We start from the raw sequence: 26,811 nt of genomic DNA, 5'->3' as shown, positions 1-26,811 counted from the left end.
TGTTTTAATGCACCTAGTGATAATAATAACACTTTTCTTTTAAAAAAATGAGAAATCTAGCACTGAGTGATGTGTGATGTATGGAATTATTAAATCACTGTATTAAATAACTGTGCACCTGGAACTAATGTAGCACTGCATGTTACCCATGCTAGAATTAAAATCAAAAGAGAAATCCAGGAGAAAATGCTAAACTGGAAAAGCTATTGCCTTAAGAGGTGTAAAGCAAGAACCGCCCTATGAAACCGAATAACCAGAATATATGATCATTCTGATTAGAGAGTTACTCACTCGCCCATTCTACAACTATTTACTTGGCACCATAAAACGAATGTACTTTGTTGAGAAATGAAGGTATGCAGAAGAAAATAAAACGGTCTCTGATGAAAAAAATGCTTCTGATTTCAAGAGTTAGTTTTACTGAAATCTGCCTCCCTGTGGTTGAGTTCCATCTATGGATCAATATCACATGCATCCCCTCCTCTGTCTACGTTATGATGGCCCATTGATTTCTGGAAGATTGCACTCAGGCTCTCCATTCCAGCGGTTCTCAAATGCTTGTGTGCAGGAACGTCACCTGAGAAGCTTCTTTAAGAAGTGCATCACTCCCCAGCTGGCCCTCAGGATTCTGATTCCGTAATTTACAGGTGCAGCCAAGAAATCTGCATTTAAAAAAAAAAAAAAGTGATTCTGACTCAGGGGTCAGTCAAACACACTTTCAGAAATGCAACATACTCCTTGTTGAGTCTGAGATAAATATGTTGACTCTCTTTTATTCTTCCACAAATATCTTGTCTTTTGTGCTAGGGTTACTTGGTGGCCAATTTAGGTAAGTTCTAATTTGTTACCATCCTCTTTAGATTGTGATAGTTGGATTCACTGCAATCTTTCAAAGCAATGTGAAGGCAGCAGCATCCAGAGGGACTTCTGCATTCTATGATTCAGGCACCATGATTCCGACAGTGCAGCCTAATAAGGTCTTTTTTTTTTTTTTTCATGCATCAAATCACACTGTGGGTTAATATTGTACTTGCAGCCATCTGTGAATAACCATCAAGCTATATCTTTCCTATCTTGTACCAAAACACTCGAGTATGATTATCTAGGTAATAGAATATTTATTTAAATGAATTCCACAGTAAGTCCTGCTTTCTTTCTCAAAACTCTGAAATATAAAGTCCATCTGATATGCTCTGTTTCTTCCTTATCCCTCTCTGCCTCCCTCCTTTCCCTTTCCTTCCAACAGAGGTTATTCCTGGCAAGGTCTCTGCAAGGGAGTATGATACCACCTGAGAAGCAAAACAGACCCAGATACAAATCATTCTACTCAAGTCTTGGAATAGCCTTCAAAGAAAAACAGATTCCATACCAACCAGAACCTGAGGGGAAGCCAAGAACTGCCAACATATTTGGAAGACCAGACCCCTACAGAAACATAGTCCCCTAACCACCTTCTTGAGCTGAGAACGAAAGTAAGTCGCAATTTCATTATTTACAAGTCCATCACTGAATTCAGTGTTCAGGATTTTTTAACAAGATTTTTTATTTTATTTATTTATTCATGAAAGACACAGAGAAAGGCAGAGACATAGGCAGAGGGAGAAGCAGGCTCCCCTCAGGGACTCGGATCCCAGGAGCCTGAGATCATGATGTGAGCGAAAGGTAGACGCTCAACCACTGAACCACCCAGGTGCCCCCAGTGTTCAGGATTTTATATCAATAGCAGACCTAACTCATCTGCATGAGAATAACACCAAATAAGGCTAATAACACCAAAAAAGACTAATTGGGAGCTACCCAGATCTTCCATATGCTTAATATTGTCACAAATTCTTCAGTTCCCATTCATAAACATGCAAAAATAAGAATTTAAAACATGCAGTATATTTGAATAAAGCAGAACTATCAACTGAAACTGAATAGTTTGTGGGATATTTGAATCCATGCAACATATTTCTTATATATTTGTGATTTTGTGACTTTATCATTAAGCTAAAGTCAGCCCATTGCACTTATGCCTTAGATTTAAATTGAGAACACTGGCAAGTCCCATGGGGAGAAGAAGCAAAACCAATAAATGAGTTTCTGGTTTTCTTGAATATACAACTGTATGGGCAGAGGAAGGGAAATGATATCCTGATGGTCATAGAGGCAGTAATGTCAAACTCATTCTCTTGAGCATTCATATGAAAAACTGAAAAAATTCAGTTCCACTACTTTCCTTTAAATTTACATTGCTTTTGTGAAGATAACCTTAAACCAGTCAAGAACACTATTACTAAATGTTCAAAAATGTCCTCAGGGTTTTGCCTTGGTCTTTTTCATAAGAAAAAGGTTATTTTTGAGTCCTTTGACAGGCTGAATATTAAATTTAGGAGAGGAAAAAATGTTTAATTTTTATTGTATAGAAAAAAGGAATAGTAAATAGGTACCCTTTGTTATTTGACTTCTGCTTCAGAATATCTTATCATATTTGGCACTCTGAGAGTCATAGTTCCTGAAAGAAAAAGATATCTTAGTGTCAAAATACTTAGAGAATGGAGGTGCTATCCTAAAAGGAAAGCCTCCAGCTGACGAAGCTCTGGAAATTTTTTTGATGAAATGGCATACCCATTCCATTCTAATAAGCATGCCGACTCACTCTTTTAGGACTCATTCAATAATGAGGTCGTTGGCTTGTTGTTGTCCAACACAGTACAGATTTTGTTGTTAAAGGAGCCAGATGGAGAATGTAGGAACCATGTAGTTCAGCATACTCAGAAAAATGAGGTCCAGAGACTGGCTTAAGAGCACATGGTCATTAATTCCAGAACAATGTAAATGCAAAAGAACTTTTTGATTCTTTGGGGTAGACTCTGCACTGACTTCTGGTTCATAGTGTCAATCCTTTTTCATCTGAAAGAGAAAGAAGATTATTAGTCCATTATCCTTCAGCATTAGCATAAGTGTGTATGAGATCCTTTCTCAGCCAGTGGGCAGAACTGAGGAAGCAGATACCTGTGAAACACTCCCCTTGGACATCCCAGAAAATCACCTCTTCCAGACTCTATTTCAAGGACAAGCAGGTACCACAGTCTGCTAACATCATCAATCTTTTGAAATCCCCAGAAATGTGTTGGCTTGTTTCCTAGTGTGCTTCATGAGTCTACTCTTCACATAGTAGATGCCCCAGATCCAAAAGATGAGTCATCTTGGCCTCTTCCTCTTCAAGTCCTAATGATCAACAGACATTCCCCTCTTTCACTACCACTGAGGTAGCCTATCGCTTAGGCTTTTGCTTTCTCTCACTGTTCTATTGTAATAGTTGTTGTTGTTGTTGTTGCTGCTGTTTTTAACTATGACTCACTTGTCTCCATGCATCCATTTACTGTCCAAAATACCTCCAGAGAAATCTTTCTAAAATATAAGTCTAATTCTCACTGCTCACTTGCTCAGAATGCTTCAGTAATTTCCCTCTCATCTACAGAGACAAGTAAGAACTCAGCATGGTGTGGCATGCTGAGCTCTCCATGATCCAGCCTCAGATAGTCTCTTTCACCTCTTACCTGTTTTGCTGCTAATCCCGCTCCTTCCTCTCCCTGCTTCATGCCCCATGCCATATTAATATCCATGCCAAGCACCATTTCCTTCATTTTACATCTTTGGTAATATTGTTCCCTATACCTGCAATATGCTCTCTTTCTTTGACATCTTGTCCAAGTACAAGCACCCATTTACCTCCCACATCAAGAGTTAACTTGGATATAAAGCCTTCACTATGGCCTTCTCACCTAGATGATCCTGTACTCTGCCCTCCTGTTCACAACGGCTTAGTCATATATGTGCCCTCTCCCACAGCAGTACTTGATTGTATTTCTGTGGCAAAAATACATAACAGATGCCCTTCACATGTGTAACATTTCATGGGTACATCTAGAATTAGATCCAGGGACTACAGCCTCATCCCTTTCTCTTCTACTTAAAATAGTACAGAAAAAATGTAAATGACAGAGGGTGCATTTCTAATACAGAGATCCTTAAAACAATATAATTTAAAAGCTTTAGGGCTCTACTAACTAAAGTGCAATTCACTCCAGTGATGATCTCTAAAAACCAGGGCTTTGAGAAGCTGCAAGAGGGTCTTTGTCTTCTCCATTGTTGTAATATTAGTCTAGTATCGGGCCTAGCACATAGTAGATAATGAAGAAATGTTTGCTGAGTGTATAAATTAATGAGCTACATATTGGAGATTTCACACAAACATCTGGCATTAACAACTTCTGGCAGGAGACATGATTCCAAATAAGGCTCATATAAATTAATCCATAATGACCGAACTATTCTAATGAAGATTATTTTTTAATTTTATTTTCCTTGGAAACATACACTAAAATGAAAAAATATATCAATTATTTAACTATTTATGTGTCTTCTTTATATATTGATAGCCATAATACACTGCATCAAAAACAAGTCAAATGTATAAATAAAGTTGAAGATCAAGGTCAAGGGAACTGTTTGTATTTCTAATTAAATAATTCTTTAAAGTCACTCCGGTCCCTCATTTTAGTTTGATCCCTCTCCTCTCTGCCGATCACTTAGCAGGGCAAAGTTGTGAGAGAAGTTGAAAGTTGGAAATGATTTTCAGGTCAGCCGTTTGGTCTAGGTTCTGCTGACAGTTTGCTGCCATAGGTTGGACTCAACTCATCTCAGGTGTCTGGGATCTGCTCCATGGTAGCTGTAAGTTAGGGAACATTGGCTCTCTTCCCAGTGGTCGCTTATCATCCAGCAGGACAGCTCAGGCTTGTTCTTGTGTTGTGGCAGGCTTCCAAAAGCAAGAATGGAAACAAGGTCTCTTGAGTTCTAAGCTTGAACCAACTGAATTCACCTCTGCTGTTTTCTATTGGCCAAAGCGGCGAATGAGGACAGATTCCAAGGATGGAGGCATAGAGTATTCCTCTTGATGGGATGAAATTGTAAAGTAACATTGCAAAGGAGCATGCCTTCATGAATAAAAATAATTTGTTGTCTTTTTTTATTTTTTATTTTTTGCATTTTACCAGAGACCTGACGTTAGATTTTGGTCGATTGAAAGCAGTTCCAACCTGAGGCTCCCAGGGACTTTGTTCTTTCACAGACAGCTTTGAACCCAAACATAACAAGTAAAATTGAAAAAATGATGTATCTTTTTGCGTATTATTAGATTTGATTTGCCGATATTTTCTAATGCGTTTCTGCATCTAATTTCACAAGGGGTATTAGTCTGCAATTTTCTTTAAACTCTGTCTGGTGGTGGTGGTATCAACTTTTTGGAGGTACCAATTTTGATCAAATAAATTAAGAAATGTGCCTTCCCTCCTCTACTTTCTAAAAAAATTTGCATAAGATTGGCATTATTTATTCAATAAATATTTGATATAATTTTCGGGTGAAGCTATCTGAGCTTTTATTACTCTTTAAGGGAAATTTTAAAAAATTTTAATTGAGGTATAATAGACATACATTACATTGGTTCACATGTATGATATAATAATTTGGCATTTGAATGTATTGGAAATGATCACCACAATAAGTCTAGTTAACATACATTGCTACAGAATTTTTTTCTTGTGATGAGAACTTTTAGGATCTAGGGGATCCCTGGGTGGCTCAGAGGTTTGGCACCTGCCTTTGGCCCTGGGCATAATCCTGGAGTCCCAGGATCAAGTCCCAAGTCAGGCTCCCGGCATGGAGCCAGCTTCTCCCTCCTCCTGTGTCTCCCCCGCCTCTCTCCTTATGTCTATCATTAAAAAAAAAAAAAAAAAATCTTAAAAAAAATCTTAAAAAAAAAAGAACTTTTAGGATCTTTTCTCTCAGCAACTTCAAATATGAAATACAGTATTATTAACTATAGTCACCATGCTGTCTGTAAGTTACATCTCTAAGACTTATTTATTTTAAAATTGGATGAGAAGAGGTTTTTCATTATAGTTTTAATAACCATAGGGCTATTCAAATTTTAATTTCCTGTTTGGTCAGTCTGGGAAATTTTTCTATTTCAAGGAATGTGTTAATTTTTTATCTAAGCTTACAAATTATGGGCATATATTTGTTCTAATAATTCCTTATTATAATTTACTATCTATAGGTTTTGTAGAGATGTTCCCCTTTCACTCAATATTAGTTTTTGTGTCTTTTCTCTCCATCTTTTTTCCCCATTAATCTATCTTTAGCCTTATGAATTTTATTACTCTTCAAACAACCAGGTTTTGGTTTTATTTTGTAATTGTTTACATCTATTTCATTGGTTTACATTCCATTATTTCCTTTCTTCTCCTGAGTGTAATTTGCACTGTTTTTTCTAGTTTAAGGTGGAAAATATAAGGATCATTGATTTAGACATTTATGATTTTCTGATATAAGCATTTTTTTTAGTTTTAGTCAGCATTGTTTTAGCTTTAACTCACACATTTTAATGTGCTGTGATTTCATCTCAACTCAGTTAAAAATATTTTCTAATATCCCCTGTGATATCTTCTTTGACCCTTGGGTTATTTAGAAATGTGTTTATTGGGATCCCTGGGTGGCGCAGCGGTTTGGCGCCTGCCTTTGGCCCAGGGCGCGATCCTGGAGACCCAGGATTGAATCCCACATCCAGCTCCCGGTGCATGGAATCTGCTTCTCCCTCTGCCTATGTCTCTGCCTCTCTCTCTCTCTCTCTCTCTCTGTGTGTGTGACTATCATAAATAAATAAAAAAAATCAAAAATAGAAATTTGTTTATTTTCAAATATTTGGGAATTTAAGAATACATTTCATTGTTGACTTGTGATTTAATTCCATTGTTGTTAACATATTCTAGATGATTATTATCCTTTTAGATCTATTGACACTTGTTTGATTGACCAACATGTAGCTTGTAAATGTCCATGTGCCTTTGATAGTGATGTGTGCATTCTGCTGATGTCGAGGAGAATGCTCAATAAATGATAATTAGGTCAAATTGGTTGATAGTGTATACATGCCTGCTAAATCCTGCTGATTTTGTCTACTTATGCTATCAATTACTCAGAGAGGATTTTTGCTTTTCCTTCATCTATTTTGAACTTCTCTTGTTTGGTGTATGCACATTTGAAATTGTTATATCTTCTTTATCATTACAAAATATTCTTCCCTTATGGTAATTTTTGTTCTGAAATTTACTTTGTTTGCTATTAATATAGCTACCCCAACTTCCTTTAGGTTATTGTGAGCATGATATATATTTTCAATCATTTTACTTGTGACCAGTGTCTGTATATTTAAAGTGTATTTCTGTAAAGACAATATAGTTAAGTCTTGCTCTTTTTAAAAAAATCCAGAAAAATAATCCCTGCTGTCACTTGTATGGTTTATATCATTTACATCCAATGTAATTATTGACAGGATTTCCTTTAAATCTAGCATCTACTTGTTTTCTAATTATTCTTTGTTTTCTCATTCCCTGCCTTCTTTTGGATAATTATCTATATTTTAGCAATCATGTCATTTTTACTCTTCAATTTTAAGCTAAAGTTATTTAATATTTTAGTAGTTGCTCTGGAGTTCAGAATATGATCATTAATGTATCATATTCTACCTTCATATAATACTATACCACCTAATATATGGTAGTATGCTTAAAACAGTGTATTTCCGTTTTCTTTCTTGAACTTTGTTTTATTTTTGTCATATATTTCATTTTCTACAGGTTATAAACATCATAAATACCTTCATTGTTTTAATTAGTCAAATATGTATATATATTTTAAATTAGGAAAGATAAAAATTCTTAATATTTAATCACATACTTACTATTTTGGCTCTTTTCATTCTTTGAAATAGACATAAGTTTCCATCTGTTATCATTTCCTTTTACTGAAAGAACTCCCTTTAACATTTCCTGTAGAGGAGGAAACTGCTAGCTACAGTTTCATAGTTTTTTGTTGGCCTGATTTTTCTTGCATTTTAGAAGGTTATTTCCAGAATGACATTTTTTTTCCCCTCATTCTTTCAGCACTTTAAAGATCTTCTGGCTTGCACAGTTTAATTCAAGATGTCTGTAGTCATTCTTATCTTTGTTCCTTTCCACAAGATGTGCTTGTTTTTCTCTGAATTTTTTCAGCAGTTTAATTATGATATGCCTAGACTTATAGTTTTCTTTTTATTCTGCATAAGGTTTATTGGGCTTTTTAGAATTGTTATGGATTTATAAACCATAGGTTTGTAGTTTTTATTTGAAAAATTTTCAATTAGTCTTCAAATATTTCTCTCTTCTCCTCTGCCCCACTTTTCAAGATTAGCATTACACGGATATTAGATTCCTTGATATTTTCCCACAGGTTACTGAGGCTCTGTTAATTTCATTTTCATGTTTTAGTTTGTGCTTTACTTTGAAAAGTATCTTCTGTGTATTCAAGCTCACTGATATTTTCTTCTGAGTGTCTATTCTATTGTTAATCCCTTTCAGTTAAATTTTCATTTCAGATGTTATATTTTTAAAGTCCTCATCTGCTAATTCTATTGTCTCTGTCATTCTTGAGTCTATTACTTTCTACTGATTTTTCTCCTGGATGTGGATTATATTTTCCTATTAATTTATCCCTATCACCAATCTAGAAATCTTTTCATTAGATTGTAGACATCATCAATGCTACATTGGTGACTATAAGGTTTGTGTTGTCTTCTTTTTACGAGTGCTGGATTTATTCTGGCAGGCAGTTCATTACTTACATGTCATCTTGATCTTTTCAAGTCCTGTTTTTAAAGCTCAATGAGGACTACTCCAATGCAGTTTAGATTTCCTACTTAAGAATGACCTTTCTGAGATCTTTACCAAATTTCTCAAATGTTGAAGAAATTTTTGCACTATGGAAATTTGTACATAAATATCTCATGAATAATGTCTGAGAATGATTCAGATCTTTGGTCATTCTTTGCTCAGACCCACTGAGCTTTATACTAAGTATATATGCCTTAGTATTCGGCCAAAGGCTTAAGGGGACCCTTAAGGAGAGATCTTGAGTTCTTCCATGGATTTCTCCCTTCTTTCCAATACTCTGCTCCTTAAATTCCCATTGTCTCTGTCTCCTCAAACTAGTAATACACCTGTGCTCTGCTTGAGATCCTTCTTTTTATACCACAAGTCAGGCATATCTCTAAGCAGAGAGCCAGGGCAGCATGGGGGACTTGCCTTGTTTCCTTTCTTTCAGGGATTATAGTGCTATATTTTGTGCTATCTCAATGTCTGTGAATAATTGTTACTCATATTCTTTCCAGTTTTATAGCTGTTTATGGCAAGGGGACAACACCAGGCCTAGTTCTCTAGCATGATAAGATCTTTGAGTTAGATTTTCAATGGAACTTCTTAGGAATTTTGGCACAGTTTTTTCTTTGCACAATAATAATTTAACTTTATAGAAAAACTACCTATTAAAATATATTTCTGACATAATAATGCCCTCAGTGCAATGGTGTATATTGAATTGACACACCATTTTAGAAAAGCTGGCAATTCTTGAGATTATGTATAGAATTCTTCTATTTTCAGATTTTCCTCAAATCTGTTATGTTGGTTATGATACGAACTTCTTAGTTTTGAAAGAATCTTTTACTAAGGTGATCTTTCACTCTACAAGATATGGTGATACTTACTTCTTTATGGGTTTTCCCCCTCATCTCTCAGTCATTTCCATTTGCCAAATTTTAATAGTCTCCTCTTAACAGTTCTCATGAACTGCTAACACTCTTATTAACACTCTTGCTTCCACCATTCTTCATGACACTTCTTCATATGACTTCTGAGACACCATAGTCTCCTGATGTTGCTTACTGATCATTTAGTATTTTCTGTGGGCTCATTGTCTTCCCAAACTTTAAATTGTTACTCAGGAGTCAGCCCTATGTGGTCTTTTCTTCTGAGTCTGTGTTCATTGTCTAAGTGATCTCAGTCATTGCCACACCTTTAATACTATTTATAAGTCTATAGGTCCCAAAGATAACTCTTCAATTATGACTTCTTTCCTTCCTGAATCTGTTTCTTCAGATTCTTTTTTTTTTTTTAAGAAGAGCTCTTCTTTTAAAGACACTCTTCTTTTTTTTTTTTTTTTAAGATTTTGTTTATTTATTCATGATAGACAGAGAGAGAGAGAGAGAGAGAGAGAGAGAGAGAGGCAGAGACACAGGCAGAGGGAGAAGCAGGTTCCATACCAGGAGCCCGACGTGGGACTCCATCCTGGGACTCCAGGATCACGCCCTGGGCCAAAGGCAGGCACTAAACCACTGAGCCACCCAGGGATCCCTCTTCAGATTCTTACATGCATTTTTTTTTATTTTCTTTTTTTTGGAAATCACCATTTGGACTACAATGTTTAGAAAGTAAATATGCCCCATATTTTACTATTGTTATCCCTTTACACATCTATTTCTCGTCCAATTGTTTCAACTCACCTGCTCAAGCCATCACCATAAGAATCGTCCTTCACATTACCACCTTCTTCTTCATCTTTCTCAGCCATGAGCTAGTTTAGGTGACTTTACCTTCAAAACCGTGTTTTCTCCTTTCCGTCTTTACCACCACTCTTCTTTCTGTCTTATGTTGCTTTCAACCCATTCAGCATCTTTAATTTGTTCTCTCCAATCACGACTTGTAGTGATCCAACTTTTAAAAACAGTTTCAGCTTTTAACAGTTTTTAACCTGTTAAACTGTTAACAGGTTAACATTTTCCAAGACTGGCAGTTGGCAATCTGGAGACCCAGGAGAGCCAATGGTGTAGTTCTGGTACAAAGGTTGGTAGGCTGGAGACCCAGGAAGAGCTAACATTTCAGTTTGAATCAGAAGATAGGATGTCCTAGACAGGAGGAGTTATCCTGTACTCCAACTTTTTGTTCTATTCAGGGATCCAACTGATTGGATGAAGCCCACTCATGTTGGAGAGAGCAATCTACTTTTTTCTATTTAGACTATCAGTTCAAACGTTAATCTCACAAGGGTGCCTGAGTGGCTCAGTTGGTTAAGCGGTTAAGCATCTGCCTTGGTTTAGGTCATAATCTCAGGGTCCTGGGATCAAGCCCTACATCGAACTCCCTGCTCAGTGGGTAACCTGCTTCTCCCTTGCCTTCTGTTGTTCCTCCTTCTTGTGCTCTCTTTCTCTGTCTCTCAAATAAATAATTTTTTTAAAAAAAGGAAAATAAAAGAGAAACATCCTCGCAGACATACCCAGAAAAATGTTTAATTAAATATCTAGGCACCCATGGACCACTAGACCCATAATATTAATCATCACACTATCTATGAATGACAAAATTAAATAAGTCTTACTGTATTGTTTGTTTTCTTCATTGTACATATTACCATTTCATTTATTTACTTGTTGGTTTAGGTGTTCATGAGTGTGTTTATTGTATGATTATAAGTCTTATGAGGGCAGAGCTTCTGATTGCTTTATCATTGAACATTTAATGCCTAACACAGCATTTAACTATCTTTGAGATTAAAATTCTAAATAGTGTTTAGATCATATTTAATATAGTTGCTTACATTTAATACAGAGGTAGCATTAAATTATGCTACCTGCTGTCATATATTATACTACAATATTAACATTAAGTTGGTACTTCTAATCAATTCTATGGCAATTAGTGAATTCATGAAGTCAAGTTGTTTTTTAAAAAATTTGATTACTTATTTCTTTGAACTTCTGTTGCTGCAGTGAATTTTAAAAGTTTAAATCAAGGATGTAAATGTGTTTTAAAAACTGGTATGTTTTTGTTTAATATATCATTGCCATTAGTATTGTCCTCTAAAAGGAAAGGAAAGATCTTTATGTAGACTATTTAAATATAGCTGGAGAAAAGTGATATATGGTTAGAATTTTGGATGCCCAAGGGAAGAGTATCAAAGGAACTTAAGGATTTCTTTACTCTCTTAAGGATATTAGCATAAAATGTAGCCCCATCTCTACCAACATATTAGTACTAGCTGTGAAGCTATAGCTTGTGGTTTGCTCCATTCACTCAAGACTGTGGGAGTGGCAAGGCTGGTGCCCTTGATTGCTGACTGTACACCTCCATCATAATCTGTACACTGTGGCCAACAGAGCAGTGCAGATTTTGAAGGGCTGATCCATTCAACGTCAGCAATTTTCAAAGGACCAAATGAGGAAGTTTGGTTTTTCTCTTGGCCTAATATTTAGCAGACCTTAACAAAACTCTGTGTGTGTGTGTGTGTGTGTGTGTGTACATGCATGCATACTGCACATGTATGTAACATTTCTTGAACAAATAATTTTTTAACTTAAAAAAATTAAAGGGAAAAACATGGTCTGAAGGACCTTGATTTTTTTTTTTTTTTTTTTTTCATTTCAAAGGCATTTATGGTCCTTGGCTCATGTCAACCCTGGTGAATATGACCTGATCACACGCACAGTCAATTTTTTACAAAAATGTTTTGGATCTTTCAAGCTTGATATTGATAACTGAAGCTGAGCAGAGAGACATTAGCATCTGGTTTTGATGAATGTGGTCTGCTTGTACTTTAAAGGAAAAGCATTTAGGAAAAGACTGGAAATTCCTGCTCAGAAAATCAAAGTCTAATACAGTTTTTCAATACCTGATACTTGTATGTTACAAGTGACCTTGGAGACTTTATTCTACAAGTTCCACATATTTTTTAGATTATAGCATTATAGCATTATGCTTCATTTCAGGATATATTTAGATTTTTGTTCTAGGTTTTTCTTTAAATATATATACTTGTTTACTTTTCTGCCATATATACAAAATAATGTCTTGCTTAGAGAAAAAATCAGATACTCTCATTTAAAAATAAGATGAATTGATTCTCTGTCCCACAGGAAAATGCTTGCTACCAAAATCAAAATGATTTCTATTGTTTTGTATTAAACTGGCAGAAAGACATCACATGCAGCACAACATAGGAGGGATTTACCAGATTATATCATCCTCTAGTAAATACAATTTTCTTAGGACAGTAATCATGTCTTTTGTATTATTATGTATGTCAAAGTATATCTAGCCTAGGGCCCTGAAAATTGTCGATCTTCAAAAAAAAATTTAAAAAATTAATAAATGAGTCCCCAAAACAATTGATCTTTAGACATTTAACTACAAATATATTGAATAATAATCTTTATAAAATCATTATTTTAATTTCTGAGGGCTTCTATTCAGTTCTGCAGTCATCTAAGTCCTGGATTTTCTCTGTGTTTTCTGTTATGCTACCTAAAATCAGTACTATCAGGGCAGAAAAGGGAGAAAGAGAAAAAAAAGCCAATGTTTAATCTTATGTGTATTTCTTTTTTTCTGAAATAGTCTGGTAAAGGGCTGTTTTGAGAAAGCAATTAAAGCAGAGGTTAAAATGAGGTTTGGGGATTATCAATAGCCATCATTTATCAGTGTTGTCCCTGTTCTACATCAAAAGAGATCATCAAGAAAGCATTTACTAGAGACCCTGTGCATTGGCTGTGCTAAGGAAATGACTGTACTCAACATGAGGAAAACAAAAATCATTTGTGCATGCACAAAATACCTACCTGCTTTATGATTAAAGTATTTATCTTTCTACTTTTGTAATGAAAGCCATGGATAACTTGAATCTATGTAAAATATTATGGTTCCGATGTTGAGCGCTGTAACAAAATGACCTTTTCTCTGTATTTCCACTAATTGGCTTTTAAGATGCTTTTGATGTGGCTGAAAAGGTCAAAGATCAATGAGTGGCTTGTTAGTCTGAATCGTTTATTTTATCAGAAAAAAAGCACAAGCTATTGAAAAAAAATAGAATTTTGAAAGAAATACACAGTCTATTTGCCTTTGGCAGGCTCCACAATTTTTCTTTGGCTCCTCCGAGCATGGGATGGTCTAATCAGGGGATTATCAAGTAGACGGAAGAACTAAAACAAAGTTTGGTGTGGCAGTAAATATTTGTAAAGCAAAACGTTGGAAAAATCCATGATACATTTTCTGTTACTAATTTAAGAAATCCAAGGTATTTCTGAAATCATATGATTATCAAATTGCCTGAAGAAACATGGGTCACTTTGTCGTTAGATAATGCTATTATAGATTTCAAGAAATGAATCAAATTTGTGCTAAAAGAGAAAAGGTGAATAGAGAGTTACATAGGACATTGAAATAAAATGTTATACAATTTGTAACTTTTAAAATATCAAATCTTAAATATCATGATTTGATCCATGGAAGAAATAACAATATGACCTGAACTCTCAGGATAGTATGTTTAAAATTTTATAAAAGTGAAGGACACAATTTTTGTTATTGCCAAGAACCAAGTCACATGTAAACAACTGATTAAATTCATGGAAATCTGTGCTCATTATGTTTAAAGGAGAGAGATAGGCAATGTTCTGCCCGCATAGTAGTTTGTGCTTAAATTAAGCAATAATCATGGAGTTTCAGGCCATGTAGGGGGAGACTAATGACTGATTAGAAATAGTTTTGGGCCTAGAGCAAGGCATTGGGTCATTAACCCTTAATGATTTTTTATTCAAAAGAAATGCTATAGGCTGAGGTCCTTAGTTCTCTTAAATAACACTCAGGGACTGAAAGGTATGTTTGACAGCAGGTGATGTTTTAATGGTTACAGCTGGCAAGTGGAATTCACCTGGTATTGTGGAGTTTAATGTCCTAGGTGCATGCACAAAAACAAATGGCAAAAGTGCCGTGCTGACACTATAATGGCAACATCTCAGGTAAAATTTTATTTCCCTTCCTATACATTTATTCCTTTAATTTCATTTTTATTTTAATTAAGTAATGTGTTTGTCGTCACTTGTTTGTTCATTTATGTAATGGATGTTGTTGAACACCCAATGACTAGGACTTCCTTGGATATTGGGGAAAATGATGCGAGCAGAGAGACAGGTAGAAAAGCGGTTGTTATGGTAGAGGATTTATAGGCTGCCTTCTGAGTCAATGGGAGGGTAGGCAACCCAGGGCTGGTTTCAGGCAAAGTTAGGGAGGATGTGAAGCCTATAACTAAACTAACATGATAATTAAAAGTTAACCATGCTAACTTCGTTGCAGGGGCAGGTTATAGAGAGAGGCTCAAAGAAGCTAGAGAGGCCTTTAACCTATTTCTAGATTACGATTACCACTAGGCTGACTGTTTCAGTTTTTCTGTAGTGGGATTAACACTTATCCCAATGTGGTTAAATAGTTGTAGTAGCTGTGAACTTTAAGTAGATCACCAATTCTATGGTACTTAATCTAAAATGCATTTGGAGAAAATCCTAGTAGACCTTCACACTTAGCATTGGGTGAATCTCTCCATCCCCCAAACCCATTTCCTCTGACCTTTGGTTGGGAAATCTTGCCTTTTTTTAGCTCGCAGTCTAGATAATTTTTTGCTTAACATGTGCAATAATCATTAATTTATCACAAGCTGTGGGCATTTTATTTTAGTTTATATCAGGAGGTCTAATTTAGACTTAGCAGTTCATTAAGACAATTATTTTTGAACTGATTATTTGGCTTTTCTTCTCACAGTAGAAATTGCTTTTTATTTATTTTATGGCTATTTTCTTTATGAGATAATGGAAAAAGAAACTAGGAAAGTGAAGTGTAGACCAGTGGGGATGATATCCCTCAGATAGATAAAATGGAATTTCTAGAGACCCAGAACACTAAGGTTCCTACCTCCAAGAAAATAGCTTCAAGGCAAATCCTTATTACCTGGGATTGTCCAAATGGAAAAGGTGGAGATGTTTGAAAAGACCTAAGGTTCCTGTTTCATGCTTCTTAAAATTTTATACCAATGACAACGTTCTTCATTCTGTCTTTTCAATTTCCTCCTTAAGAGAAATGTGTTTTTTTTTTAATGCATAAGTAACCACACAAGACAATGTTAAATTAAATACGTAGGCTACAGAAGTATATTCATTATGATAGTGGCGATGTTTCTGCATCCACACATCCACGGAATAGCTGATAATGGGCCTACATTTGATTTGATCTCACTTTAAAAATTCCTTTCTACATGTCCAAATTTTTTGACAATGGAAACGTATTATGTTTATAGCCCAAAGAATAATTATTTTTATATTAACACACTCCTCTCCTTAGTTGTTTCCTTATAAAATCTTTTCTTACTTTTTTCTGTAGGTTAATAACTGATTTACATTTCCATATTGAATACTGAATGTTTATTCAAATTTCAAGACAATTCTAATAGTCTACATAAATTCTTATTTGAGGGGAAAAAAAACAGAGTCTTCTTGCTAAAAAACAGCCATTCTGGATTTCTGCAATCCCTCTGGTAACAATTAATTTAGAGTATGTATTTTGTGACATTTCTTTCTTTCTCTGAGTGGCAGAATCTTTTCCCAAATGGAATCTTATGATGACCTTCTATGTACACAACAGCCAAATGTACGGTCATGTGGCTGAAAGGGCAGTTTTCTCTCTGGGCCTTTCTCCCACCTCCCTTTTTTTTTATTTTAATTTTTTATTTTTTATTTATGATAGGCACACAGTGAGAGAGAGAGGCAGAGACATAGGCAGAGGGAGAAGCAGGCTCCACGCACCGGGAGCCCTACGTGGGATTCGATCCCAGGTCCCCAGGATCGCGCCCTGGGCCAAAGGCAGGCACCTAACCACTGCGCCACCCAGGGATCCCTCCCACCTCCCTTTGAGCTCCTTTCCTACTGAGCCTCCCAGGGACACTGTGGGGAAGCCCCTGATTTTGAGTAAGCCATAGGTTGCTCATTGAGTATTGTGAGTTTTGAAAATGTAACCTAAATCATACAATCCAAAGGGTTTTTGAAAATTGCAAAATTTGAATATTCTCAGGATTATTGTTTTTGTTTGCTTTTTCTGATTCCTTATAAACAGTTCTGAGACATAAATCTTCTGCAATCAAAAAGCTTTTCAGTGGAAGATAACAAATGTATTTCCCACTAGCTGAGATTCAAAGAATATCTTTTAAAATACTCTCAGCAAGTATTATATGTGTCTTCAAGTCTTGTGTGTGCCTCTGGATGCAAATCCCTAAAATGTGTGAGCTCCAGGAATGAGAAGGGTTTAGGTCAGTCAAGTTTTCCTCCTGTCAACATTTGCAGATGCTGCTGTCCCTTCAGCCCTCCAGAGTCAGGTGAGAGAAGGTAATAGTGAGTCATTTCTGAAAGACAGTAGGCAATCCCACACTTGAACGGTATCTTATGATCTACTTTTTGATGTCCAACGAAAGAGAATTTGACTTAAGTTAATTTTTCTCACAGGCATACTGGGTAAAGACACAATCTGTGTTGGTACCACATTTTTAGCAAGATGCCTACCAGAACTCCAGATCTCCTAGACATTAGGAAGTGATCTTTATGAATCTCATGAACCTCTGTAATTTAGTACAAGGACTACTAAAAATATTTTTTTAAATCAATAAATGGATTAACGTGCATAAAGTAAAGCATATAGGCCCTTTGGTTAAATATATAGATGAAATAGCATCTACTTTTTTTTTGATCCAAGTCAAGAAATCCATACAGATAATTGTGGTTTGGAAATGCCGATCTCCTGAATTTAGGAAGGCAAGTCATATTTGCCTACTCTTAAAATAAATACTTATATATTGTGAATTACCGCCAAATCTGAGGTTCTCTGATACTCTGTTAAAATAGTTCAGACTTAATGGTTGCACAACTTAAATGACGAGGAGAGTTTTGCATAAGTCTATGTTTTCTAGAACAGTAATGTTAGACTGAAGACTTATATTACATCCTTCAGGATTTCAGGAAGGAAGAAAACCCAGGATGTTCCATTTAATTAAAAACAAATTGAGGGATCCCTGGGTGGTGCAGCGGTTTGGCGCCTGCCTTAGGCCCAGGGCGCGATCCTGGAGACCCGGGATCGAATCCCACGTCGGGCTCCCGGGCATGGAGCCTGCTCCTCCCTCTGCCTGTGTCTCTGCCTCTCTCTCTCTCTCTCTCTCTGTGTGACTACCATAAATAAATAAAATTAAAAATTAAAAAAAAAATTGAACTGTTACCCTAAAACAAAGTATTTGGCAACCTACACCCCAAGTAGATTATGACTTGCAGGTAAACATGCAGTGTTAAGAATGTTGGTTATACGTCCTTGTTGATAGAAAGCATTGCTGTATCAGTTGCCTGGAATCACCCACTGTAAACAGTTGCTTGGTAGGAAAGCAATTACTGTAAATGATTTTTTAAGACTATTTTTAGCATTTCAGAAAAAGGTAACTGAATAACTTAATAACCATTAAATTCATGTGTAAGTAGAAATGAGCCCTCCCTCAGACAAATGTAGTGTTATTTGTTTTGTTTACTGCTATATCATGCTACAGCTAGAGGAGCCATGAAAGAGTTAATGCTTATCCAAAAGTGACTTTATTACCATAGAGGAAATAACCAATGGGGAAAACCTCGCTGCCTGAGTAATGGGAAAAATCCACAGGGGCCACGAAATCTTTAAGATCAGACATTGTAGCATCTGTTGACTAATGTAGAGTGACAGGGAACTTCTGTGAAAATGTATGTTGAGGATATAAATAGTAGAATACTGTAATTCATTACAATTACAGTGGAGTGAATAAAAATGAAAGGAATTTTGTCTGACTCAAAGTTTGGAACGCTCCTGCATCCATTTTAATAAGGAGAAATTGTGACTGTTTCAAGACCGACCCATAAATCAGAAAAAGGAGCTTATACCAGTCTGGCCATGTACAGTCTAGAATATCATACCCAGACCTCTTCTCTGTGTCAGCCCGGGACCAGAGAGCGAGCTAGCAGCACCCAGATACCAACACATGGCAGTTTGCGGGCATGCAAATGATTGAGGAACTTTGTTTTGCACTGAATCATTCACCCTAGCAGACTGTCACTCAAAGCAGCACGAGTGTCTTTACAATCTTTTTTCTGTCAGAGATTATAATGTGGGGAACCTTAGTGTTTTAGTACAGTCGATGGCCAGATCTGATAAAAACTCAGTCATTATAACAAATTAAAGAAAGAAAATCCTTCAGCAGGCTGTCATGACTTTGTGCTCTACTTCTGCAGGCACTAGGAAGTCAAAGACATACCTTCCCCTACAGCCATATATGGCCCGACGGCCATTGGACACTTTTTTTTTTTTTTAAGATGAATGTTCTGGTATGAGCATGCTCCTAGAATCCAGTGACGTTCTTACTCAGGGTGGTCTGTAAATATTCTAAATCTTTGCTTACTATATAAAATTACAAGAAAGTGTTATCTTGCATCACTCACAAGCACTAGATTCCTTAAGCTATGCAAACCCTACTGAGAAATCATTCCTTTAAAAAAAAAATTAAATGGTTCCCCACCCACCTACCTCCCCACCATGTTTAGCTAGGAACTATCTTTTGGATCTCTATATTCTGGTTTATATAAAAGGCATAAAATGTTACACTTATAAATCAAGTATATCACTCAGCTTTTGCTTTAAAATACATGGAAAGATCCGTTTCCTACATATAGTTTTGTCTGTGTCTCTCTGTCCACTTCTTCACTTTTCTCTCTGGCTTCATGCTGTGGTTGCCTGATTCTGCAAGGGAGATTTCTCTCACTTTACCTACTTTCTGAGCTTTCATCTAAACCACCCTGAGTGCATGAACACAATCCCAGATGAAGATGGAAATGATGAAGAATAAAAAAAACCCTTTAAAATATATTCCAGTTATCCAGGAGAAAGGGACATATATGGAGAAATGGATCCTTTTTAAAGTATATGTACAAATGAGTGAAAACTGAAATTTTATCGGAGCTTTATTATTGGATATGTTGGTGTTTGGGCTTTGTTTTGTGATTTTTGCATGCTTGTGGTATAATGAATTGTATTACTTTTAACTTGATGATGAGATAAAAACCACAACGTTGAATTAATACTGGCACATTTCCCAGCTAGATGATACTGTTAATATCATGTGACCACTAGTAGAATTCCCTCTCAAATTAATATTATCTTAGGACCAAATGTGGAGAACTCGAACCATGGCTCTGTACTCCTTCAGCTTCTAGGGAATTAAAATGATTTTTCTGCCTATGGCTTTGATTTTTTGAGAAGGCAAAATCAACTGTGCATTTTGCTTTAACACATGTAATGTTGTTTTGCCAAATCAGTCATCTTTCCTCACGGGATGAGATTATAATGGGATTGCAAAGTAGTTCTCTTGAAACCTTCTAAAACAGATTATGTTCTTAAAAAACTTGATTCTTGACTTTGCATGTTTTAGCACTGCATTCCATTAAACCTGTGTTTGAAGTTACTAGGATTTGCTAAAATATTTGATAATGCCTAAGCAGATAAGAGATTATATGCTTTATGTATATAGTGGAAGGATTTGTTTCAGCTTGGATACAGGGTATTAATTGGCCACCTACAGTGAGCAGTGTTTAATATTTTGCTCCTACCCACCCCCGCTCCGGCCTGGCTCCTTTCTTGCTGCTTTTCAGGCAGAAGAGCATAGAAGTATTCCCTGAACTAAATTTGCTAGCTTTCTGGAACACATTTAAACAATGTGTGCTACTTGTGTCATATTACATTAACTTCACTTATAATGACAAGTTGTATATATCTGTAATAAATAGCCCCTCAGGGATCAGATCAAGATTAAGGGAGAGAAAGTACACTGCTGTAGTTAAGTAATTTATAATATCTCAGTAAATGCTTACAAAGAAATGTTTGCATCAGTAGAGCTGGTTAACAGCACTTGTAGACACTGATGATTGTAGGATGTTAAACTCTCCAGTGGAAAGTTACAGTCACTTTTGGGTTCAATTTTTAAAGAGCGAGCTTGAAGCTCTATACTGTTTGATATTGTGTTGTCCGCCATATCTTAGAATGTTCACAACAGAGAATCACCAGTTTGAAACAGACCACCACTGGCACCAAGCAGTGGGGGGTAGGGGGGAGGAGGGGTGATGCTGGCAGGAATCATCTCATCAGTGGTCATGAGGCTGAGAAGAAAACCTTTTTAAAATAAAAAAACTGGGGCGCCTAGGTGGCACAGTCTGTTCAGCGTCTGACTCTTGGTTTCAACTCAGGTCATGATCTCAGGGTCTTGAGATTGAGCCCTGCGTCAGTCTCTGTGCTCAGCGCAGAGTCTGCTTGTCCCTCTCCCTCTGCTCTGACCTCCATGTTATCTCTTACTCTCTTGAATAAATAAATATATAAAAATCTTAAAACAAACAAACAACTCTTCCTCAGGCTCATTTCAAGTCAAAGTATTTGTAATTAATCAGAATAACACACAAAAGAAAAATAACAAATATTTATGGGTAGAGTACAGTCAGTTTGTGCTCTTAGGTCTGATGAACCAGGGCATGTACAGGGTGACAGACCATGCAGAGAAGTCTGTGATGAGTGAGCAAGTCAGGTTCACCTGCAGACTTAGAAGTGTGGGGATTACAGGATTTTACATTTAAATTCAGTCATTTCCCTCTTAACATTTATTCATTTCTGTTCCAGAGTTGAACTTAAATGTCAAGTAGTCTCTGGATGATTAGTATTTGAATGACATTCAGCAAATCTTGCTTTGGGGTTTGGACAGTTTTCATCCATTTCCATGGCAAGTGGTTGGAAGTGATGTCCTGTGAAACCAGAATGCTTAATTGTATCTTGGCTTTTGGGAAAGTTCTGAGAGAAAGTGATTTTCATCAATCTACGGTGGAATTCAGTCGATTTCTGGAAGGTGTTGTACAGAGAAAGCAAGTGAAGACTCTCAGCAGCTCCCTGCCTTTGCTGAAGTTTCTCTTCATTGTGAATCTGGCCTGCTATTTAGTTTGAAGTGACTTGAACATCAAGTGTTCTCCTACATAAAAACTTGAAAGTCGAATTCCATGCTTTTAAAATCCTCCAAAAAAATCATTGTGGTAGGAGTGTGTATCACCCAACACCACAGAGTGCCCTGTGCCAGGGCTCTGTGAAGCAGTCCTGCCTTCCCATTCACCTGTCCTTTCAATTTCACTCTCACTGTGCCTCTGATAGGCTGCCAGGAAGCAGGAAGAGGTGGCTTATTTTTTTTAAGATTTTATTGATTGATTGATGAGAGACACACTCAGAGAGAGGCAGAGACATAGGCAGAGGGAGAAGCAGGCTCCCGTGGGGAGCCCAATGTGGGACTCGGTCCCAGGACCCCGGGGTTACCCTCTGAGCCAAATGCAGATGCTCAACTGCTGAGCCACCCAGGTGCCCCAGGAAGAGGGTTTTTGAAATCCATCTGTGTCTCCAAGGTTCTCTCCCAGGCTCAAGGGAAATTTCAGAGAAATAGCAACACCAAAACCCTAGCTTTGAGGAACTGTCCCCGGCCTGAGATTTGCCAGGTGTAAGAGACAGCGGCAACAGTCTTCATGGATGTAAGTTTGGGAAACCAAAGCCAGGAACATCAGTAGTATTCTCCTTCTGCTTTTTACTCTCTCCTAACCATCTCTGATGCAATGAACTACACCCCACAATTTGCTAAAAGGAGCTGGAAGAGGTGGGAAAAGATGGATAGAGTACAGAGAGGAGAAAAGAATTGATGCTTTTGTAAAAATTATTTCCCTTTATCCTTTGGATTGTCATGATTTTGTGCAGCCCCTTAGACTGGATAACTGACAGCTCTTTGGACACATGAGAGCTTCACTTCCTTCCTTGAGTCTAGCTTTGAACAAATCTGAGATTATTTTCACTGAGGTTTGTATTGGTTCAGCAGATTTAAAAACCTTTAGTGAATCTCAGCAGATTTCTTGTACTTGAAAGGCAATTATTGCTTCTAATGGATGTGCCACTGGTTTACTTTTTTTAAAGAGCTTAATTCTAATTGTCCTATTTTCCTTGTATTATTTTTTATGCAAAAAGGCTATTCCTATTTCCCATTATTTATGAACTTCATTTTTAAAAAGCAATTAAATAAAGTTTATGCAAAATATTGAAGACCAGCCTGGATTTTTGACACTTGTTTAGAGAAGATTTGAGGCATCTTTAATAACTTCAGGATATGCCATAACATTATCTTTTAAAAAACAGAATCTCCACTTAAAAAGACATTAAAGTATACTTATCTCTATATATAACTCTAATCTTCAAAATAAATTTATACCAAGTGAAATTTCATTTATGTAAAATCAACTGCAAAATGATAAAATATGACAATTTCAAGATCCTGGAGAAAATTGGTCTAAAGAATGTAAATACCATTTTACTACCTTTCTCCTAGTTTTTCCAATTAAGCTCCATTGTAATCACTCCCATTTTATGTTTAAAATGAGATACATAGGACGCCTGGGTGTTTCAGTGGTTGAGCATCTGCCTTTGGCTCAGGCATGATCCTGGAGTCCCGGGATCGAGTCCCACATTGGGCTCCCTGCATGGAGCCTCCTTCTCCCTCTGCCTGTGTCTCTACCTCTCTCTCTCTCTCTCTGTGTCTCTCATGAATAAATAAAATCTAAATAAATAAATAAATAAATAAATAAGATACAGAACTATAATGTGAATTCCAATGTTTTCAAAATGCATTCACTTTAGGCAAGACAAACCTCAAAACTCCCAACCCTCTACATATTTGTCCCATAATTTCTGGTTCTGGGTTTGGCGTCATATCAAATAATATTTTCCTGGGGAATAAGTAATTTCCATAGAGGGAAACTATTTATTAACTAATTCATTTGGAAAATATTAAGTCTGTGATTTTCAGAATTGATTAATTTTTTTACCATGCTTCATGAGGAGTTTTGACAAATTTCTAGCTTTGTAAAATATTCTCCAGTATTAGATGAAATATTTGACATGGTATAGTATAGTACATTTGACCTGACACAGTATAAATAATGACTTCTTCAAGTTCTGAAAAAATGAATGTTCTCTGGAAGAACTGACCTAATTCATTCCCAGTTAATGATATGGGGAAAATAATGGCAATGTCCTGGACTCCTCTCCTCATCCTCCTAAATCAGTAGGTAGTTCATAACTTAGTCCTGGCTGCAGATCAGGGCATTGGGCTAGTGTCTAATCTGACTTCTAACCCTAATACTTTCTCTTGCCTTGAGTAAAACGCTTAAGTAACTGCTCTTTTTTCAGTTTTCCTGCTGTGAGAAGATATGATAATAATCTTTTTCTTTCCTACAGTGGTGTTAGGAGTAATATTTAGTTAAAGTTTGAAAAGTATGTTGACAGTAATAAGATAACATTTCATAGCAGATTATTCATGCTCTTATGGCTAAATACCCACTGAAATATCTCAATAGGACATACTCAAAATCATTTTGGTGTGTGAGCAAAGGATTCCGACGATTATATTATCTTTTTTTTTCTCCTGAAGAAATTTTAACTTCTTAGCTGCAAAAGAGAAGAGAAAGAATAATTAAACTCATTGATTTTTGTAAATATGGCATAAGACGGGTAGATCTTTTTCCTCATTCAGATTGTCAGTGCTGCTAAGACTTAGGTGTAAGTATTGAGTAAGTGACAAAACAATTTTATGTCTCTTATCAATATAATTTACAAATTGGTGTAGATCCAACTCCAAGTAGATATGATATTTAATGTCATTGTATCCTCTAACTTTGGGACTGTGATCTTCATTGAAACCGGATTTTTCCATGTTCTTAGAGGCTTTATTCCTTTTTTTCATCTCCACCCTGTAATGGCAGTACAAACAGGGAGTCCCCTTGACCTCAAAGGGAGCTTTGTGCTTAGATTCACTACTTTGGACAAGAAACAAATTTGAAAAAAAAAATTTAAAAGGGACATGAAGTTCTAAATTCCACCTGATTTAGTTGGACTAGTGTCTACAGATATGTCTCCAAAATGCTATATTTTTTCTTAATTATTTTGTTTTTGTTATAAAAGTAAAAAACCAAAATGGATTTTACATTCTATATCCAATGTACAATACTTTATGCCAATGCAAAAATAAGTTTAAGTTGCCATGGTACCATGTATACACCAGGCTTACTTGTCACATACATTTCAGAAACCTGTCCAATCTTAGATGTTTTCTTTTTGAAATTTCAATGAAAATAGCCTTAGAGCTGTATCAAGTGCAACCAAAATAAAACAAAATAAATTGCAAACCTACCACGAATTCAAGAATTATGTGGACACCATCTAAGTTACTTTAACGTAAGATATAAATCCAGAGATTTCTCATGCCATCATTTTGTAAATAATTACAGTTCTGCTGAATCTGTTGTATAAAGTTTACATGGGAGGTTCAGCGCACCCTTGCTCTTGTTTAGAACATTCGGAACCACCCGAGAGCTGTTGATATATGGCTGTGCTGTTTCAGTGCCTAAGACATCTACTACATGGGAGCATAATAAACAGGGGCATAAAGACAGGTTTGTGCAAGCAGTTTGGAGTGACCTTTTTGGCAGCTGAAATCCATCTTGAGTACATGGTGCTGATGTGGACAGACATGTAAACTTAGTCTTGTTACCACAACTACTAGTTCTACAAATATACTCAGATGCCCAAAATGTACATTACTCTCAGGAAAGTGATTTTAAATGGAGAGTTGTAGTTGAGGAACAGCAATTCAGATAAGATCAAAAACCATATATTACCAAGAAATCTCTGTGATGGAGTTAAAAGTGTTGAAAGAATGAGTTAGGTAGATTTAACCCAAAAAACTATAAAGTGAAATCTTCTTGATAGCTTGTTTAGATAAAAAGATATAGTTTCTTAGGTGTTTTGTTTTTTGTTTTTTTTAATCAATAGAAATGTATTAGTTTCTTGGTTCTCAAAGTTAAACCTACCATCAGAAAGACAAAGTCAAGGTGTCTATAACACCTTGTTTAAATATATGCTTAAATATAAGTGTAGGTATACCTACCTAATGATTAGAGACATAAAGTAAACATTTGTGTGTTGAATTCGGTCAGCTGGGGGGAACATGAAACTTTAATCCAACATTGAAATATCTCCTAACCAATGAGGTCAGCTTGGGCTGGAATTCTATTTCTGCCCTCCTGGTTTTCCTGATCTTTCTAAGGCAGTGCTGAGGGGAAGCCCTCTGATTTAGCAAAATGACTTGGGCCCATTTTCCACTAGTAGTTAAACACACGAATGACATCAATTTTAGTCTCCTGATGTGGTTGATGCTCTAAGAGCACTTAGATTTCCTCTGAATCAGAGGAGCCTCTTGATGAATCCATTCCTCTTCTCTACTTATGAGCTAACTGCTTGCAGAACTCAGAGCATGTTCTAAGAATACTCCACCAGGTTGCCCTGTAAGAGGAACTGGGCCTCCATGGGAAGTGGTGTTGGGTACTGTGGCGCCTGTGCCTAGCAGATTGATCAGTTTAATTTTGGGATTCAGTATGTAAAAACTAAGCTTCAACCTAGACCTTATCAATTTAAAAAAAGGTGGCATTTTAATCTGCATCTGCCTTATTTTGTCCTTATTTTCTCTCTTCCTTGAGAAACCTGGTGAAGAAAAAGATGCTCTAGGAGAAAAGGTTATTTGTTTCTGGGCCTACTCAAAACCAAACAAAGAGAACTTAGATATTATGAGGCAAATGTGTTTATTGGGAACTTGAAATAAATTTGAAAGCCATTAATGTCTAGAATATATGAGAATCCATGTTGGCATTTACAATTCTTTCGGGAGGTGAGGTATGGTTGTATCTTACTGGGAAAACCATTCTTTTTTAAATATTTTATTTATTCATGACAGCAGAGAGAGAGAGAGAAAGAGAGAGAGAGAGAGAGAGGCAGAGACACAGGCGGAGGGAGAAGCAGGCTCCATGCAAGGAGCCCGACATGGGACTCGATCCTGGGTCTCCAGGATCACACCTCAGGCTGAAGGCAGCGCTAAACCGCTGGGCCACCAGAGCTGCCCCTG

General features: G+C 36.4%; 1 long non-coding RNA gene across 1 annotated transcript; it reads right to left on the bottom strand.

The window, feature by feature from the left end:
* Positions 1–202: 202 nt before the first annotated feature.
* Positions 203–26,122, bottom strand: LOC111098909. The gene is made up of 5 exons (XR_005369987.1): positions 25,801–26,122; positions 24,219–24,302; positions 2,642–2,895; positions 2,433–2,497; positions 203–662 (listed from the first exon to the last, which is right to left on the bottom strand). It is a non-coding gene; the product is annotated as an uncharacterized LOC111098909 (long non-coding RNA).
* Positions 26,123–26,811: the final 689 nt, after the last annotated feature.

The sequence above is a fragment of the Canis lupus genome, chromosome 15, assembly GCF_011100685.1.
Source record: "Canis lupus familiaris isolate Mischka breed German Shepherd chromosome 15, alternate assembly UU_Cfam_GSD_1.0, whole genome shotgun sequence".
Taxonomy (NCBI): Eukaryota; Metazoa; Chordata; class Mammalia; order Carnivora; family Canidae; genus Canis; species Canis lupus.
Note: the sequence above shows the minus strand (reverse complement) of the source record. Positions and strands in the feature narration are given on the sequence as shown.